The 18496-nt window shown below is 31.9% G+C and overlaps 1 protein-coding gene across 2 annotated transcripts in view; it reads right to left on the reverse strand.

Annotated features, from left to right (window-relative positions):
- Positions 1-18496, reverse strand: part of LOC142329797 (dual 3',5'-cyclic-AMP and -GMP phosphodiesterase 11-like) — a 623752-nt gene that overhangs the window by 489643 nt on the left and 115613 nt on the right. The window contains exon 1 of one of the 2 annotated variants that reach the window (XM_075374633.1): positions 5711-5728. The exons of the other annotated variant lie outside the window; for it this stretch is intronic. The gene's annotated coding sequence lies outside the window, so the exon portion shown is untranslated. Of the gene's footprint in view, positions 1-5710; positions 5729-18496 lie in introns of those variants that run through there. 2 annotated transcript variants of the gene reach the window in all.

An 18496-nucleotide genomic window follows, 5' to 3' on the forward strand; every position in this document is an offset into this window, starting at 1 on the left:
GCATTGAACCTTAGAACTCTCGAGTTCGACATCAGCTGATTTGCGACGACGAGTTAACTGCTAGATCAACCCGGTGGGTTTACCAATTAAACCTGTTACTCTTCAAAATCTGCGAAATCGAATTGTCACAGCAGTGAATTCAATAACCGGGGACCAGTTACCAATAAAAATAATTTGGGACCAATTAAAATAATTAACTGTTATTTATAAATCTCGATTTTTACATTCTTGTACGAAGTAAAGGAAGTATTGTGATCGCGAAAAATTTCGGTTATCAGATTTCAACGGAAATTTTCATTTGACCATCTCTGAATCCAATTTGACTATTTTCGCCGTGACGTCTGAATGTACGTATGTGCGTATGTATCTCGCATAAGTCAAAAACGATTAAGCGTAAAATGTTGAATTTTGGATTTTTTTAAAACCCAAAACAATTGAACTTTGAAGTTTTTCTTAACTCCAATAATAAGCCCTCATTGAGGACTTTTCAACGATATATCATAAGTGGTACTTATTTTCATTGGTTTCAGAGTTGTAGCCAAATAAAATTTTAATTAATGAAATATTTTGCTCTTACAAGGGCTATATACCCTTTTTTTTTGTTGTCTTCAGTCATTTGACTGGTTTGATGCAGCTCTCCAAGATTCCCTATCTAGTGCTACTCGTTTCATTTCAGTATACCCTTTACATCCTACATCCCTAACAATTTGTTTTACGTATTCTAAAGGTGGCCTGCCTACACAATTTTTTCCTTCTACCTGTCCTTCCAATATTAAAGCGACTATTCCAGGAGGCCTTAGTATGTGGCCTATAAGTCTTGTCTCTTCTTTTAACTATAATTTTCCAAATGCTTCTTTCTTCAAGTATTTGTCGCAATACCTCTTCATTTGTCACTTTATCCACCCATCTGATTTTTAACATTCTCCTATAGCACCACATTTCAAAAGCTTCTAATCTTTTCTCCTCCTATTTTCACATTCAGTGGTCCATCTTTGTTATTTCTACTACATTTCATTACTTGTGTTTTGTTCTTGTTTATTTTCATGCGATAGTTCTTGCGTAGGACTTCATCTATGCCGTTCATTGTTTCTTCTAAATCCTTTTTACTCTCGGCTAGAATTACTATATCATCAGAAAATCGTAGCATCTTTATCTTTTCACCTTGTACTGTTACTCCGAATATAAATTGTTCTTTAACATCATTAACTGCTAGTTCCATGTAAAGATTAAAAAGTAACGGAGATAGGGAACATCCTTGTCGGACTCCCTTTCTTATTACGGCTTCTTTCTTATGTTCTTCAATTATTACTGTTGCTGTTTGGTTCCTGTACATGTTAGCAATTGTTCTTCTATCTCTGTATTTGAACCCTAATTTTTTTAAAATGCTGAACATCTTATTCCAGTCTACGTTATCGAATGCCTTTTCTAGGTCTATAAACGCCAAGTATGTTGGTTTGTTTTTCTGGTTTGTCAGTTAAAATTTTATTTGGCTATAAATCTGGAACCAATGAAAATAGGTACCACTTATGATATATCGTTGAAAAGCTTTCAATGAGAGCTTATTACTGCAGTTAAAATCCAAAATCCAATTTTTTTGAATTTTGGCCATTTTTGGACACGTTTGGTTCAGTCCATTGCAATCAAAAGGGGAAATGCACAACCAGATGTAACATCTGGTTGTGCATTCAAACATTTGTAAATCCAAAATTTCGACATCCTACGGCAAATCGTTTTTGAGTTATGCGAGATACGTATGTACGTTTTTTATGACACGTCAAGCTCAAACTAGTCAAATGGATTCAGCAGGGATGATCAAAATAGATATTTCCGTTGAAATCTGAAATCCGTTGAAATTTCAACGAGCAGTTGGTTTTAAGTGTGTGTCTACAGTCCTACAGTTTAAGAATTACAGTTCATTAGTGAGACTTAAAAGTAGTCAGTCTCAATTCTTGCGCTTGAAGAGCCATAAGACTTATGCTACAGTTATGGAAACAGACCTGATAAATTTTATGTAAACTGTTCTTAAAACCCCAATGGTTTTTTAATTTAGAAGATCATTTCGATTATTAAACAATGATAACCGAGAAATACTGAAGAATTAAAGCACAAAATATATAACTATTTTATCAAAATATTATTAATAAAAAAAAATTGATGGTAGCAGTTTAACTGAAAATATTAGATTATATAAAAGTAAAAAATGAAAAATGACTATAAACTATGACGGATCGTTTAGAAAATCGCAGTCGGTAGTGAAATTTTACTGAAAAACAGTCTATACTACTCAAACTTCAAGTCAAGACTGCCCACCGCAACCCTTTATATGTGATTAAATAATAATTTATCTCAAGAACGATGAGATAGCAAGAACCTTCAACCGATGGAAGAAATACCTACTAATTTTTTTTTTTAGTAGGATAACCGTTTAATGTATTATTATCTAAAATTTTTCACAAAGAAAAATCTAAGTCTAAAATAATTTTAAATAGCTATCAGATAGCGATCGGTCTTTTATTGTTGATTTTGTGTATAGATTAAATCAATTTAATTTAAGAATTAAATTAATCAGATCGATTCTTTCTGTAAATAAATAACTAAATAAAATGGAGTCATAACGATTAGTAAATATTAACTGATGCACATTATATATTATTCCTTCCTTCACCACTAAGTCGGACCCACAATTAAGTTTAACATAGCCCAGGGGCGTGTCCATATACTCAAACAGGCCTCCCAGCCTACCAGCTATATCCGGCATGACAGGTCGGCCCGCCGGTCGAATCTTTCCTCCTGTCTGCCTCTAATTCCGCAGTAGGATAACCAGGCCCGACTATATCGTTCCTGGGCCCCAACCCAGAAGCCGGGACTCGATCTTTACGCTAATGCCTCTAACGGGGACACCCCGAAAGGAGCAGCCCTGCAGAGACCGGGTCTCTTTTAGTGCGGAGGTTTTGGAGTCCCCGTGCACATTATATTAAGAAATATAAATACATGCACATTAGATTAAGAAATATATATATACAACTCGGCCAATCTCCGTGGCGGAGTGGTAGCATCTCGGCCTTTCATCCAGAAGTCCAGGATACGAATCCCGGTCAGGCATGGCATTTTTCATACGCTACAAAATTCCATTTCCATATCCCATGCACAAGTTTATGTGGAGATATCATCAAGCCAAAAAAAAAAGTGATTTCTCATCAGAAAGGATAAACCTAGGATATTTTTTCCATAATCAATAATATGATTCTTTTCGCTTCTAACGTAGAATAAAAAATGGAAAGTTATCTTACAGTTTTTCAGATGAAAGAATATACGTTTACTTTGAAAAAAAGGTTTATTTAGAAGAGAATCGATTTAAAAAACAAACAGTAGCCAAATTCAAATGACAATTCAAAACGTATTTTAAAAATCGGTTTGGATGTGCTACTGAGTATCAGTTTAAATTTCTTTAGCGATTTCAGAAACGAAAATTGTATGAAAAAAAAATGCTTTCTACAAAACATTAAGTCCTGTGTTTGTTAGTTTCAACTTGCACTGTATTTCAATTTTGCGAAACTAAATATTTTTTATATCCACAATTAAGAATAACTGTTCAAGCAATTACCTCTGAATTCAACAACAATAAATTATTACATGAAAAAAAAACACCTATCACATTTAAATAAAAGAAAGTGGTGCGGCACTCACACGCAGTTGTGAGTGTGTATGTGTATAAATATATATATATAAAAAGAACTACAACCTGGAGATACTGAAGCAGTGTTGTTTGATGGCATTCTACTTAATAAAATCTGTTGCAGAGTTTTAAATTGACTAGAAAACGGGAAGGAAAGCACTTCATCATGAATTTTGAATCATAAAATGAGTAAAACAATTAATATGAAAATATTAGTCAAATGACAGACACAATCAAAGATATTATGTAAACAAACCTACAAAAAATTGCAAACATTTTTTAGTATTTTTTTCTCTACGTTACACTGTTTTTCTAGATTTTCATACTTGACGATTTGGCAGTGTATTTTATAATTTGAACTTTAGCATAAAAAGATAATAATTTTTGTAAAGAATAAATCTTGCAAATGAATTATGATTAGATACGTAAATTAGTAATAACTGTAAATAATATTAATTCTATTTCACAATATAACATTTTTTTTACAATGATAATAACAAAGTATTTCGTTTCAGCTATGCTCAGTTAGAAACTTTAAATAAAAAAGCAAAGATTTTTTTGATCTGAACATAAATGGAACAATTTAACGGTCCTCATTTTACCTAATTCCCTCCGTGATCTGCCATCGCAAAGAAAACATTCCACTTTATTTGCAAGTGGTCAAAACCTACGAGCTAGATTCTACTTCCAGCAATTTCATCCAGTATTATTTATCTAAATGTGTTGATAACGGCCGTTTAATAACCTGTGATCGGTTTTTCATACATTTTTTTTTTTTTTTTTTTTTTTTTTTTTACCTCCGGGTCCGTATTCAAACAATTTATTCCGCAGAGGATGAGAGGAATGTTTTGTAGCGTGTGTGAAAAATGCCATGCCTGACCGGGATTCGAACCCAGGACCTCCGGGTGAAAGGCCGAGACGCTACCATTGTTATTTAACGTATCTGAAGTACACACGGATAAAGATTAAAAATATTTGTTAAGATTTACTGATAAAGATCAGTTGTTATATCAATATGTTCTACAGTAATATCTCCTTTACCTACAAACAATTTAAACAGAAAAGTTAATCTCGTAAAATATATCTCAAAATAAATAATGAAATTAAAATTTATAATAACGCAATTCAATGTTGTTATTTAAATTTCTAGGCGTATTTATTTGAAAGATAGATTCACTTTGCTATTTGTTGTTATACTTCTTTTGAATAAACATCTTTAATCAACATATAACAGCTGCTATTACTCGTAGTAATATTTATTCTAAACGCTTAGTGAAGTTAATAAATAAATACTTATGTATACAATAAAGTTTAAGTTATCTGTTTAATTAGGAGGGTAAATATCAATTATAAGGCGAGAAACTTAACTTGTAATCCATTTAGTTAATAGAATTACCCCAGTGGCTATCCTGTGGGGGACGTTATACAGACCACCTCCGTTACACAAACGCAAATACACTGAGCTTAGGTCAAAGGCAGAACTATGCACTCAGCTAAAATTGCTTTTTTTATTTAACATGAAGTAAAAATATCCAGAACTATTTCAACTTGAAATTCGAAGTTGAAATTGTACTTTAATAATAATAATAATTTGTGGATTTACGTATGTGTCTTTTTAGCAAAATTATAATATTTTTTCTCGTTAAAAAGATTTGTAATAGAATTACACAAAATAATAAAAGTAAGTTTATTAAATAAAAACGTTATTCTTAGATTAATTTTAATTATTCTATTTACATATCAGAGCATATGAAAACATATTCAAATAATAGCAATATATTTTACGTTGAAAATGAAACCACTTCATTTTAAATCACTAAAATAACAATTAAAAATAACAATTGAAAACCGAACATAAAAACCGAATTGAAAAGTTTAAATTGTTACAAAAACTAAACATTCATCTTAGAATAAACTGCAGTATAAATTAATATTTAACGCAACGTTAAAAATGAAAAAAAATTGGACAATATGTTAAGAAAAAGTATATAAAATTAAAATTAACCAAGTGAAAATATCAATACTTATTCTAACCTTGGTGCAGTGTGCCAGAACAATTCGTTCGCATGTAGACAGTTATAAGCTCACTACAACAGCGGAGAACAAAAACAACGTTACTAGTGTTAATGAAAGTCAACATATTAAGACATCGTAAACAAAAACTTGTCAACTAAATACGTCCATAACAATCACCGGATATCTATTATCAATTATTTTAAACTTAAGTTATTATATCGCGTTAAGTGATAAAGCAAATAAAGGATATACGATAAATGTTTCCTGTAATTTGGAAAATTGAAATGTTATAAATTTATTACTATAGGCTAATCGAAAGCAAAATTGCTTTATCACTTAATAATTTTCTTTATCGGAGCAATAGTAGAAGTAAAAATAGAAACAATAACTAACTAATTTGAATAGTAGATAAAGGCAACCTAGTAAAATGTTACAAGTTTCTAAGCATACAGCAGGAAAATTTGTACCACTCTAAATTATTATTATCAAGGAAAATAATTAGTTGTTAAAACAGCGCTTAATTTTTTTACTCTGCACGCTGTAATGAAACAAAATCCTATCTTTACCTAAACTGACACGCATATCCAACGGTAATAGAATAAAACACAGTACAAAAAGAACGGTTAAAAACGGCTACGCGACAAAAATCAAGTTCACAAAATTCACCTTTATATTCGGTTTTAGCTCAAATCAAGTAATTTTAGCTCAAATATCAAACATAAACAACTCAATTAATCAGTGTCCTGTGCACTTCTATGCCTGAGAATGTCAGACACTTTATTTCTATTTTTCACTACTGTAATTAAAATGAGATATTTCCTTTTTATTTACGTAAGTGTCTAATGCTAAATACTTATTAATAAATCAAATTTTATTATATTTAAATGTATATATATTTTTACATTAGGTACAAAATAATTTTCAGCTAATAATAATTATATATATTATATAGCTATAATTATATTAAATAGATTTCAGTAAAAAAAAAAAAATAAATATTTTATGCTTAAATTAATTTTGAAAAAAAGGTTTACGTAAAGATAACTACATGAATACTTCTAAATTTAGACTGTTCTTGTGTATTATAGATCACATATTATAATGTAAAAAGTAAATAAGATCTACGAGATACGTAGATCACACATTTATAACAAAAACAAAAATAACGATTATAATATATACTAAATATACCAAAACAAAAAAAACAAATACATAGTAAAACCATATTAAAAATAAAATATTAACTATGTTAAATACTAATTTAGACTGTTCTTGTGTATTATAGATTATATAGTATTTTATATTAATATTAAAAGATTATATTATAAAAAATAAAAAATAAATAGTACGTAGATCACACATTTTATTAAAAAAAAAAAATTTAAATGTACGAATGTATATACAATATATAGTATAAAAATATTAAATATCGAAATATTATGTATAATACGTACTTGATACATAATTATACTAAATAATATATTAATTAATAACATAGAACAAAAAATGTTTTATAATAAAAGGAAAGATAACTATTAAGAAGTTCCCGGTAATAAACAATTAAAAACTTATTTTTCAAATATTTTATTTTTATTTACTCTAATTTCTAAAATATAGAAAGCAATTTATTAAACATGGTTGCAATTTAGAATTTTAATGTCTTCTACCATATAAATTAAAATAATTTGGTACCATATACATTTTTTTATGTCGCAAATGAAGGGGTACATTGCGTTTTACTAAGTAGTTATTATTTTGAAAAAATTATTTACAAAGGGAGAAATAATGGTAACCTAGAGAAATCAGCATATTACAAAACTTATAAAGATTTAAATTTGGGTTGTTTGACGAAAAGCCTGAAACCACTTTAAGCGCTCTTTTTTGATTGAAGTTTAGTTATAACTTTTAAATGCGAATCAGCTGCCAAACCTCGTACCTCCACACAGAATTTTATTAAAGATTCCATTACGATTTTAGTAAAGTAAAAGAGGTTTACGTGGGATAACATTTTTTAAGTAATAACATCTATTCAGACAAGCTCTAATTTTACAAGAAAGTTTATTTAACTGACAATAATAATAATAATTAATATTATTATTCCACCCGTATGGAGGAGTCAACTCGGATAGTTGTGGCCAACCTCAACGTTTGTTTTTGTGGTCCTCAAGGGAGGGTGGGACTCCACCACCATAAGGTGGCCGAGAATATGGCTAGGAGGAATTCAACTACGCTCCGGGTACACATAGATATGACTTCGTTGGCTATTACGGGAAGTCGGGTTCCGGTGAGAAAACCGGGGAGGGGCCCCAACCGTGACGGTCGTGGTGAAGGGGCGGGACGGTCGTACGAGGATCTTCTCTGGACAGTGAGGGATACCATGTCGCCGGGAGAGACCAACATTCTTTCGGCACTTAGGGATCAGGGAGAGGACATCCACTAAGAGTTCAGGATACTGGTGACGTTGCTGTTGAGACAACAAATACTGGACAAGGTGGAAGTACTCGCCGGCCTCCGTGGCGCGAGTGGTAGCGTCTCGGCCTTTCACCCGGAGGTCCCGGGTTCGAATCCCGGTCAGACATGCCATTTTTCACACACGCTACAAATCATTCATCTCATCCTCTGTACAGTAATGCTTAACTGCGGCCCCGGAGGTTAAACAGAAAAAAAAGGTGGAAGTACCAAAGTCAGTTGGTATGGGCGTTCGGCGAGTCCATTTGCTGATAAATGACGTCGACGCCCTTACCTTGAGAAGGAATTGTTACGTGACATGAGGAAGACTGCTAGGGATTTGGTCACTATTGATGTCCTCTCCCTGAGGCCGTCGTATGGGGAAACTAAAGTGGCAACGGTGGCGGTACCGCCACTGCTGGCCGAGGAACTGCTAAAGGTTGGCCGACTTCGTGTAGGAAGGGTATCTTGTCGAGTTTTCAGGAGGTGCGCCGAGGAACGATGTTATCGGTGCTGAGGCATAGGACATAGGGAAGAGTCCTGCAGCGGCCCCGAAAAAAAGGGGGCGTTGTTTTAATTGTGGATCTGAAGGGCACCTCCGGAAGGACTGCCAAACGGAGGCTAAATGTTCGCTATGCAGCACTCGGCGGGCATTCACTTGAGTGGGGATCAGGGATGCAGAGCCAGCAGCAAAATATGAGTTTGCTTGTGGAGGACCTAAGGTTGGGACAGACCCGTCCAGGAGGGGTGAGACGCTTATGTGTCTCACTCTCATTGATTGGACAGGGACTCACTTGTGTCTTCAACATGGGGGGGGGGGGCAAAGTAAGACTGTAGTCCCGGTGGGGGATCGCTTTGGGGTTCCCCAATTTTAGGCGTGGCGTCAAGACCGGAGTCCCTTGGGGTCCCATCATTAGAGCGATGGCGTATATTTAAAAGACCGGGTTCCGGCTACCTTTTTTTTCCTGTTTAGCCTCCGGGCGTCACCGTCAGGTATTACTTCCGAGGATAATATGTATGAATGTACGTGAAGTTTAGTATTATACAGTCTCAGGTCGACCATTTCTGAGATGTGTGGTTAATTGAAACCCAACCATCAAAGAACACCGGTATCCACGATCTAGTATTCAAATCCGTATAAAAGTAACTAACTGCCTTTTCTAGGATTTGAACGTTGGAACTCTCGACTTCGAAATCAGCTTATTTGCGAAGACGCGTTCAACACTAGACCAATCCGGTGGGTTGGGTACCGTCTACCTGGGGGTAACTTTAGTTCCTGACGAGGTAGTTTGAGGCGATGGCACCCCCTGGAGCGGAGTACATGCTTAATTGCGAATCCAACTCCGGGGGAGGTTAAACCAATGATGTACTAAAAAAAATAAATAAATAACTATGTTGTTAAAATTTAAATAGTTTTGTTTGGAAAAGATTTATGTAATAATTTAAAAAAAAGAAGAGGACGGTAGTCGAGGTTGTTTCTTGAAGAACAGAAGATTGATTTGTGTTGAAAGTTGAAGAATGTCCTGGAACGAAGAATTTTCTCGATGTTGAAGATTACAATATCATGAAGTTACATAACAACAACGAAGGCGACAACAAATTTATTTAAATTGTTGTTAAAATCATATTGCAAAATCCTTCATAAAAAACCTATCTCATTCTTTTAAAAATAAACTCAGAAAAATATATTACCACTATTATAGTAAATTAACTTACGCCTATCTGTAGGACTGCCACATATTTTCGATAATTTATGCATAACTACGAATATCGAGCCGTTACGGTCACACAATAAAGACTAGACTAAACACATTAAAGAAGAATTTTGAATAAATCTTCAACAAAAATTTGTGAATTTAGTGATGAAAACTACTAAATTTGAAAATTTAGTAGTGAAAATAGTGTATTTTTTTACATGTTAATTCAGATGTCACTAGTGTAAATATCATGAAAAACGTTTTTGTCAAAATTCAATCACCTGTATGGACAGTTCTGTTGTTACCCTTTGAGGACAAAACTAAGTATTGCGACACTAAGACCCGCGCATCCAACACGTTATATATGAAATGGCAAAGATCCTAATCACTGTATTTTTATCGTATCTTTTACTAGTAAAAGTTTAATCCATTTTTGCCTAACTTCGTCCATATATGTGTAGCTATTTCTTGTACAACGTTTAAAATACTTTAAATATAGTTAACAGTAAACAATGCTTAAATAATGTTTCATTACATTTTCAAAATATCTTTACCTCATGTAACAACGTAATTTTCTACAGACTTTTCGAAGAAAGGTACGGTATTACTTTTGGTCGCATGGTGGAGGAGGGGTAAAAATGATTTTTTTTTTAATGGTGTGAGGTATGAGGAGTATGAACACTATTCACTTAAAAAGGGATTTCCTTATATATTTATGGCCTATGTAATGTGCGCAACAGTTTTTTATAATTAATTATAATAGCCTAAAGGAGGTACAAATCAGTTTTCATTACTTTTATAAGCATTTATTTGTTAACAATGAAGTGGACTAAGTCAAAACCTTTAAACAAAACCATTGAACTAAAATTATGAGTTGTACAAATATGCTTCTCCGGTTTTTCTGGAAAAAATCATTGGATTCATACACAAAATTCACGAAACTAGTATAATATCCGAATGTTTAAAAACTTCTATAACATTCCCGCTACATAAGAAGGAGCTTTCTGTATAATATCTAATTATTGATGAATATCTTTCTGTAATGTGATTGGTAAATATCTTATTAAAATTCTAATTAATAGGCTGACATTTTGGATGGAACGATACGACGCACAAAAATAATTTATGGATTCACGAAGAATTGTGTGCAATAGATAATTAAATAATTTATAAAGGATAGATTAAATAAAAAACTTAATACAAGTTTTGTTGATATGGGGCCTAAATGTTAAATATATATTATTAAGATAATTTTATTTTGATAAAGTGATGGTTTATTAAAGTGTGTTTTTTTCGATACAGTGGTTTGCCATATATTCGTACTTTTTATAAACTCTCAGAATATTGTATCCTCTAAAAGGATAGCCGTTTCAAAAAGTGCAGGAAAACAAGCGAGTACGTTTGTTATATTAGTAACACCAAAAAGTTTTAAAACAAACACTAATATAAAGCACGGATATCCGTTAATTTTGTTCTTAATTGCTTGGTTTTGAAAGATCCAAGTCTTTCAAAAGATTTAAAACAGACATTTTAAGAATTCTGTAGAAGGGATTAGGATTACAGGAGTTTTTAAAAATCTTTAGCATGTGTAGACATTACTGATGTTTGCAACTGAGGGAGATAAATTACAGAAAATTATAGATACATTTTGTAAGAGGGTTTTAATAGAAGTCTTTAGAAGTTTTTTTTTCTTGTCTTCAGTTATTTGACTGGTTTGATGCAGCTCTCCAAGATTCCCTATCTAGTGGTAGTCGTTTCATTTCAGTATACCCTCTATATCCTACATCCCTAACAATTTGTTTTACATATTCCAAATGGGGACTGCCTACACAATTTTTTCCTTCTACCTGTCCTTCCAATATTAAAGCGACTATTCCAGGATGCCTTAGTATGTGGCCTATAAGTCTGTCTCTTCTTTTAACTATATTTTTCCAAATGCTTCTTTCTTCATCTATTTGCCGCAATACCTCTTCATTTGTCACTTTATCCAACCATCTGATTTTTAACATTCTCCTATAGCACCACATTTCAAAAGCTTCTAATCTTTTCTTCTCAGATACTCCGATTATCCAAGTTTCACTTCCATATAAAGCGACACTCCAAACATATACTTTCAAAAATCTTTTCCTGACATTTAAATTAATTTTTGATGTAAACAAATTATATTTCTTACTGAAGGCTCGTTTCGCTTGTGCTATTCGGCATTTTATATAGCTCCTGCTTCGTCCATCTTTAGTAATTCTACTTCCCAAATAACAAAATTCTTCTACCTCCATAATCTTTTCTCCTCCTATTTTCACATTCAGTGGTCCATCTTTATTATTTCTACTATCTAACAAAAAAAATTACTTTTGTTTTGTTCTTGTTTATTTTCATGCGATAGTTCTTGCGTAGGACTTCATCTATGCCGTTCATTGTTTCTTCTAAATCCTTTTTACTCTCGGCTAGAATTACTATATCATCAGAAAATCGTAGCATCTTTATCTTTTCACCTTGTACTGTTTCTCCGAATCTAAATTGTTCTTTAAAATCATTAACTGCTAGTTCCCTGTAAAGTAAGGTTTACTTCTTACAAGTAAACAAACCTTACTTCTAAAGAAGTAAGGTTTGTTAATAAACAAACGATTTATTTGTATTAAGAATGGAGTATCAAGATTTCAAAATAGAAGCTTAGAGGTAATCAAGAATAGGATAGATTTAGACAACTTAATGTTGAAAAACAGTTGGGGACATCTACTCTACAAGAAACTTGCTTCCACGGTTAAATATATATTATTAAGATAATTTTATTTTGATAAAGTGATGGTTTATTAAAGTGTGAACAGAATTGCTATATTTAATAAAATAAAAATATTCTCAAATATTCCCAAATATACTCAAACAACTGCATTTAGAGAATGTTCCGTGTGTAATGTGGCTGATCGATTTCTTCTGTTACGAAAATTTTGGTTGCAGTATTTCAATAAAGGAATTTTAGAAATAGATGTACTAAAGAAATTATGTTTTTAAAGAAAATATTGTAAAAAGCGATATAATTTATATATATAAAAGGATATATTTTAATTATTAATATTTTTTTTTTGTATTGTCATTTCTTTTCGTAATTACAAATCTAGCTTTCTGTTTTACCATTCATCTGATGACCTTGTGACCAGATTAGTTTACTATCTAAGAATGATATGTATGGCTTATTATCCCAAATATTTTCTTTAATAACGATTTTAAAGAATTAATATTAAATATATTTTACTGTTACAGTAACGGTAAGTGAATTTTTCAAACGTGCGGTTTTCTTATTATTTAAAAATTCAAAATAATAGTTAAACTTCCTAAACAATACAACTGTAGTACAATAGTTTTAGCACAATATCCTTTTGTTTACATTTTCTTTTTAGATAAATCTATTAAAGAAAGATTTCTATAGATAGCAAAAAAATAATTTTTTATTGTAAAAATTCTATTGCAAATTTAAGGTACTTTTATACTGTTAATTCATTTCTATAAATCTCTTACTTGCTTGAAATTACTAAATTAAATATAAATTTTCGACTTCCCGTCTAATGATTCGGTTTTATATCGTTCTCATCAAATTAATTTTCCAAAGATTTTTAAAATTACACTTTTTAACGGTCTTAAAATTGCTCTTGCAATTTTATTAATCAAACATAAAAGTGTCTCTAGGACGACCTTTTTTATTTAATATGCCAAGAATAATAAATCAATTTTTGTCAGATTATCAATAAAATAGAGGGAAGTTTAATAAAGGAAATTAAAAATTCATGTCTTTAATGAAGGTTTTAATCAAGAAAATACAATTAAAACGATTTCCATATATCCCGCAGTTTTTTTTTTATTACACCCGTATTTATTGATTTTTCTTGAACTATTACTGTAATTTTAATAATTTGAAATTTATTTTAACACATTTGAATGGTACAGAACAAAAAAGTGATATTAAGAATAGGCATAAAAAAGTAAAGAATCAGCCGGATTATAAATGTATTACTTTTTTCATTCTACGATTGTAATAACAAAAACAGTTGTATCCGTATTCATCTTATGAACTCATATCGTACTTCGACATCTCGTACAATCCTCCTACCATCATTGGATGGCACAAAACGCAACTCGAGAACCGAACCATATTTCAAATACAGTTAATGTGATTAACATAAAACATGACTACTTATATTAGTTGAGAAAACACTTCAATCCACGTCATGATTTTAAACGATCCCAGTCGGTACATGTGACTACACTATATTGGAAAACGTATTTATTTTATTAAAAATTGATCTAATTCACAAAACCGGGTACTGATTAGGCTATTTCTTTCTATACATAGAGAAGTGATTTTGACATTCCAGAGAAAATAACACAAGATTATAAACATCAAAGTTTACTACCTTACCAAGAAAAAAAACACGTCTGTAATAAATTATTCGTAAGTTTAAAACATATAATATGTTCTTTTTTAGTTAAAAAAGGTTATTTTAACCTTTAAAAAAATGTTTATTGCGCACTGGCTTTTCTCTGTTGGGGATTCGGTAAATACTTTATTCGTTTCATTATGTTTTTTTTTTTTTTTTTACTAAAACTGAATATATTATTCCTTCCCTGATATTATTTTTAAGAAGTATTCTTTTTCTATTCATCCATTTTTGTTTTGAATGATTTTTTCTTGAAATCTGTAAAACATTTAACGATTTTTACTCAACGTTTGAGATCAGAATCACTGAGAGGATATTCTCTCTTCTTACTTCGGTATGATAATTTGTATTAATAGTTAAAACGATGGCGATATGTTCTGATTCATATTAAAATCGTATGATTCATTTAAAAACGTCAATAATTGTAAAATTGTATTCATGTGATGGTTCATCTAAATCGATCATTCTTTATAACTGATAAATTAGTCTAATTTTTATAAGAAAAGTGAAAAATGTTCTTTACAAAAAAAAAAAAAGGCTGAAAGAAACTTTTTGAGGGGGAAAAATGGTAATGTTTAAATGAAAAAGCGACCTTTACAATAAACGTCAACATTCACATATTCATGATTTCTTGTTCATTGGTATTGTTTTACAAACATTTGTAATTTTTGTTGGTTTAATTCATTACGAGGAAAAAATATGTTACGAAGTTGTTTCTATAAGTTATACGTCGATTTCGGAGTAAGAGTAAGTATAAGGTTTCATTCATATTTTTCTGTACGAATAACCATATATACCTATATATATATATCTATATCTGTCTATGTGTATGTGCGTTGCGTACATAAATTTAAAATTTTAATACTGAGAAATCTTTTACAGTTTCAGACATTATATTAAAATGTACCCTCCTAATTTTGTGATTTCTATTATGATGCGATTGCACTATGACGTATGAGTGTGTGAGTAGGCATGTTACCCCCTTCCAGAAGTAATGCTTTGCTAGCGGTTCCAGGAAGGGTGGTGGTTTAGTCGGTAGTGCGCATGTTTATATACGCATATTAATAACATCTTGTGGCACCTGTTAGCGAGCCCGACACTGCTTAGACGTCCGTAAATGGGATTCCCCACCTCATTAAAAAAAAGATCTTGCGATCCTGTGATCCTTCTACGTTTGTTTCTAACGTGAGACATCAGAGAGTGTCTGAGGAAGGAGCTGCCCACAAAATTATAAAATTTGCAATGTGAAGAGAGCGACTGTATCCAATTAAGTTCATATCGGCAAGACAACCTCGAAAAGACAACCTCCTATATGTGTTGCCTCAACAGCAAATAGAATTGTCCATAAAGAGCGAAAATAGACTTTGTAGAACTGCAAAAAACAAAAATTGATAAATAAAAGTCTATCGAACCTTTGAGAATGAATGTAATTAATAATACAACACGGCAATAAAAATGAAAACCGTCAATTTTGAGAGATTTTAGTGCTATTTACATATATTTGACTTGCTATTTGTTTAGCAGACTTTCTTTAGAAGGAAAAAAGAAAGAAAACGAAGGCCAAAAAATCATATCACTGATAAGCATACTAACACTACGTTTAAATGATTTTAATAAGTACGATTTTTTAAAAAAGATTGTACCTTTTTTTTGTTTATCTGATAGTAGTAAATATTCAAAAATAACTGGAAGAGTAGATCCCCGTTGACAACTTTTGGATCTGTATCGTAGACAACTACGAAAGTAATACCTTAATATTAGTACTGGTAATCGAGAGTTTTGTTAAATTACATAACTTTGTTCACTTTATGAAAAAGTATCTCAAATTGCAGTAAGTATGTCAGTAAAAAATTTCCCGGCGATTTAGTCGCTGTACAAAATAAAAGAAAACTTACCACGAAAGTTTGGGTTTAGCTTTTAAGAGTATTTGTACAGTATTTCAAATCTATTTTTACTCTTTTGGAGTTTATCACAGATTTGAACACACACACGCACACACACAAATACTTAATTTCCTTCTATTATTCCGCAGTGTAAAATGTAGGCCTTGTTGCTTTGTTGTAGAATAGTTACTTATTGTAAAACAACCTACCTACATGTAGATATAAGCCCTATTCAAACTGAATTTACGTACTTTATAAGCAGAATTAAAAAGAATAAAACTTTTCTTTACGTACGTCAACATGAGTTAGGATGATTTAGTGTAGAATACTTATTACGGCATTAAAGTGAATTTCTTATTCAGAACTCTATTGTTAGAAAATCGTAAACACTCACATAACTCTCAGTTACTATGAGGGCTCCGTGGTAGTTCCGACGGTCGAAAAATCGTGTGACTTCCGTCGATTGTTAGTAGAGGAGTTTGACCCGTGCGAGATTGGACGATTTTAATGACTTTTTATTGAATTCATTCCACTCAACGGCTCCCGGTCTACGTAAAATAAAGATAACGGTTTAAGTAATTCTGTTAAAAATATTGAAGGTATTTCACGCAGGATGCTCGTTAATCCCTAATTAAAAAAAATAACATTCAAAATTCTATCTACAATAACCGGATCGCAACATCTGACTCCGTCCATCTTGAAAATAAATAAATAAACGCCGCCATTAAATAATTAAATACTCTCCCGATAATTTGATAGACCTACCAGCAAGGTACCGATATACACGCTTTGCAATTAGTAGGGGTATAAGACCCCCTGATACCCTTGCGATCCGATCTGAATCCTTAATTCCTCTTTCTTTTTATTATGTCCATTGAGCGGTGTACGTGTTGTAAAACCGATCTAAAAGCCCGAACATTTGGTACATGCGCAAGAAAATATTATCATTTAAGATTAGATACTACACATTATAAAAGGTTAATCATTATCGGCGTTTAACTTCAATTGGTTCCGATATAAATACATTATAATCGTAATTTATTCTTGCGAATATTCAATCCGAATTACATTTTGAACGATCAGAATTAAATCTAGGGTGGTTTTGGTCCAGCAGGCGTTACTTTTCATGTTTCAGTCATTATACGGAATCAAAAGATTTATCGTAACTATCTGGTTTTTGAAACTTTTTTCATTAGAGTGGAAAACAGGATATTTTTTGGAGGTTGCGCTTATTGTCTCTAGCCTTAACTTATTAGAAGACGTTTTTCGCATTAATAATATAGTTTATGTTGCACGATACACGAGTCTGTATCTTAGGCATCTGTATGTCTGGATCTTTGACGATTCCTTTTTTTATTAACGGGTTCTTCAACACCTGATCAGACGAAATAAGATTTCGAGAATTGGAAATCTGTCTATCCTTTTCGATTCCTTCATGTTGCGCTTTATTTAATGCGATAATTTTTCTTTGAAGTGGTAATAAAAAAAGAATTAATCGAACTTAATCTCTAACAATACAAGAAACAATCAAAATATTTCACGAAAAACACAATTCTTTAAAAAAGTAAATTAAGGAAAGAACTTACATTTCACAAATAAGTTCGGATAAATCAGTAAACAGGCATCAGGAAACCAAATCCTTTAAAAATGATCGTTCAAACAAACCACTACGTTTCAGTATGGACTAGCCAATTATAAAAAGAAAACAAACAACAATTGTTAATTAATTGATAACCCGTATTTTAATCTGGTAGGGTATGACTACAACAATCCCATAAAGTTTTAATTTACATAAATAAGTAATGTTTGTCTTTTATTTGAATTAGAAAATATTCATTCATACGTTCATACTTAAAGTGAAATATTTTATTTCGGCAATAGTAGGCGGTAGGTTGTTCAGCCGTCAAATTCAATATGACGGAGGATCACGTGAAAAGATGGCGGACATCCTGTACGTAGTAGTTGGTCCTTCCATAACTGAGATTATGTTGCACACCGGCTGATGTAGTCGTAAACTCGTCATCGCAAATCAGTTGATTTCGAAGTCGAGAGTTGTAAATCCTAGAAAAGGCAGTTGCTTTTACACGGATTTGAATTCTAGATCGTGGATACCGGCGTTCTTTGGAGGTTGGATTTCAATTAACCACACATCTCAGGAATGACCGGAGACTACAAGATTACACTTCATTTATATTCATATATATCTTCCTTATTCATCCTTTGAAGTAATACCTACGGCGGTTCCGAAGACTAAACAGAAAAAAGAGAGAGAGATTATGTTATCACAACACTAACTCTGCGGTGAATTAGAGTGGAGCTAAAGTAGACGCTGGCGCTGGTAGTTGA

Source organism: Lycorma delicatula, chromosome 1 (assembly GCF_047948215.1).
Source record: "Lycorma delicatula isolate Av1 chromosome 1, ASM4794821v1, whole genome shotgun sequence".
Lineage (NCBI taxonomy): Eukaryota > Metazoa > Arthropoda > Insecta > Hemiptera > Fulgoridae > Lycorma > Lycorma delicatula.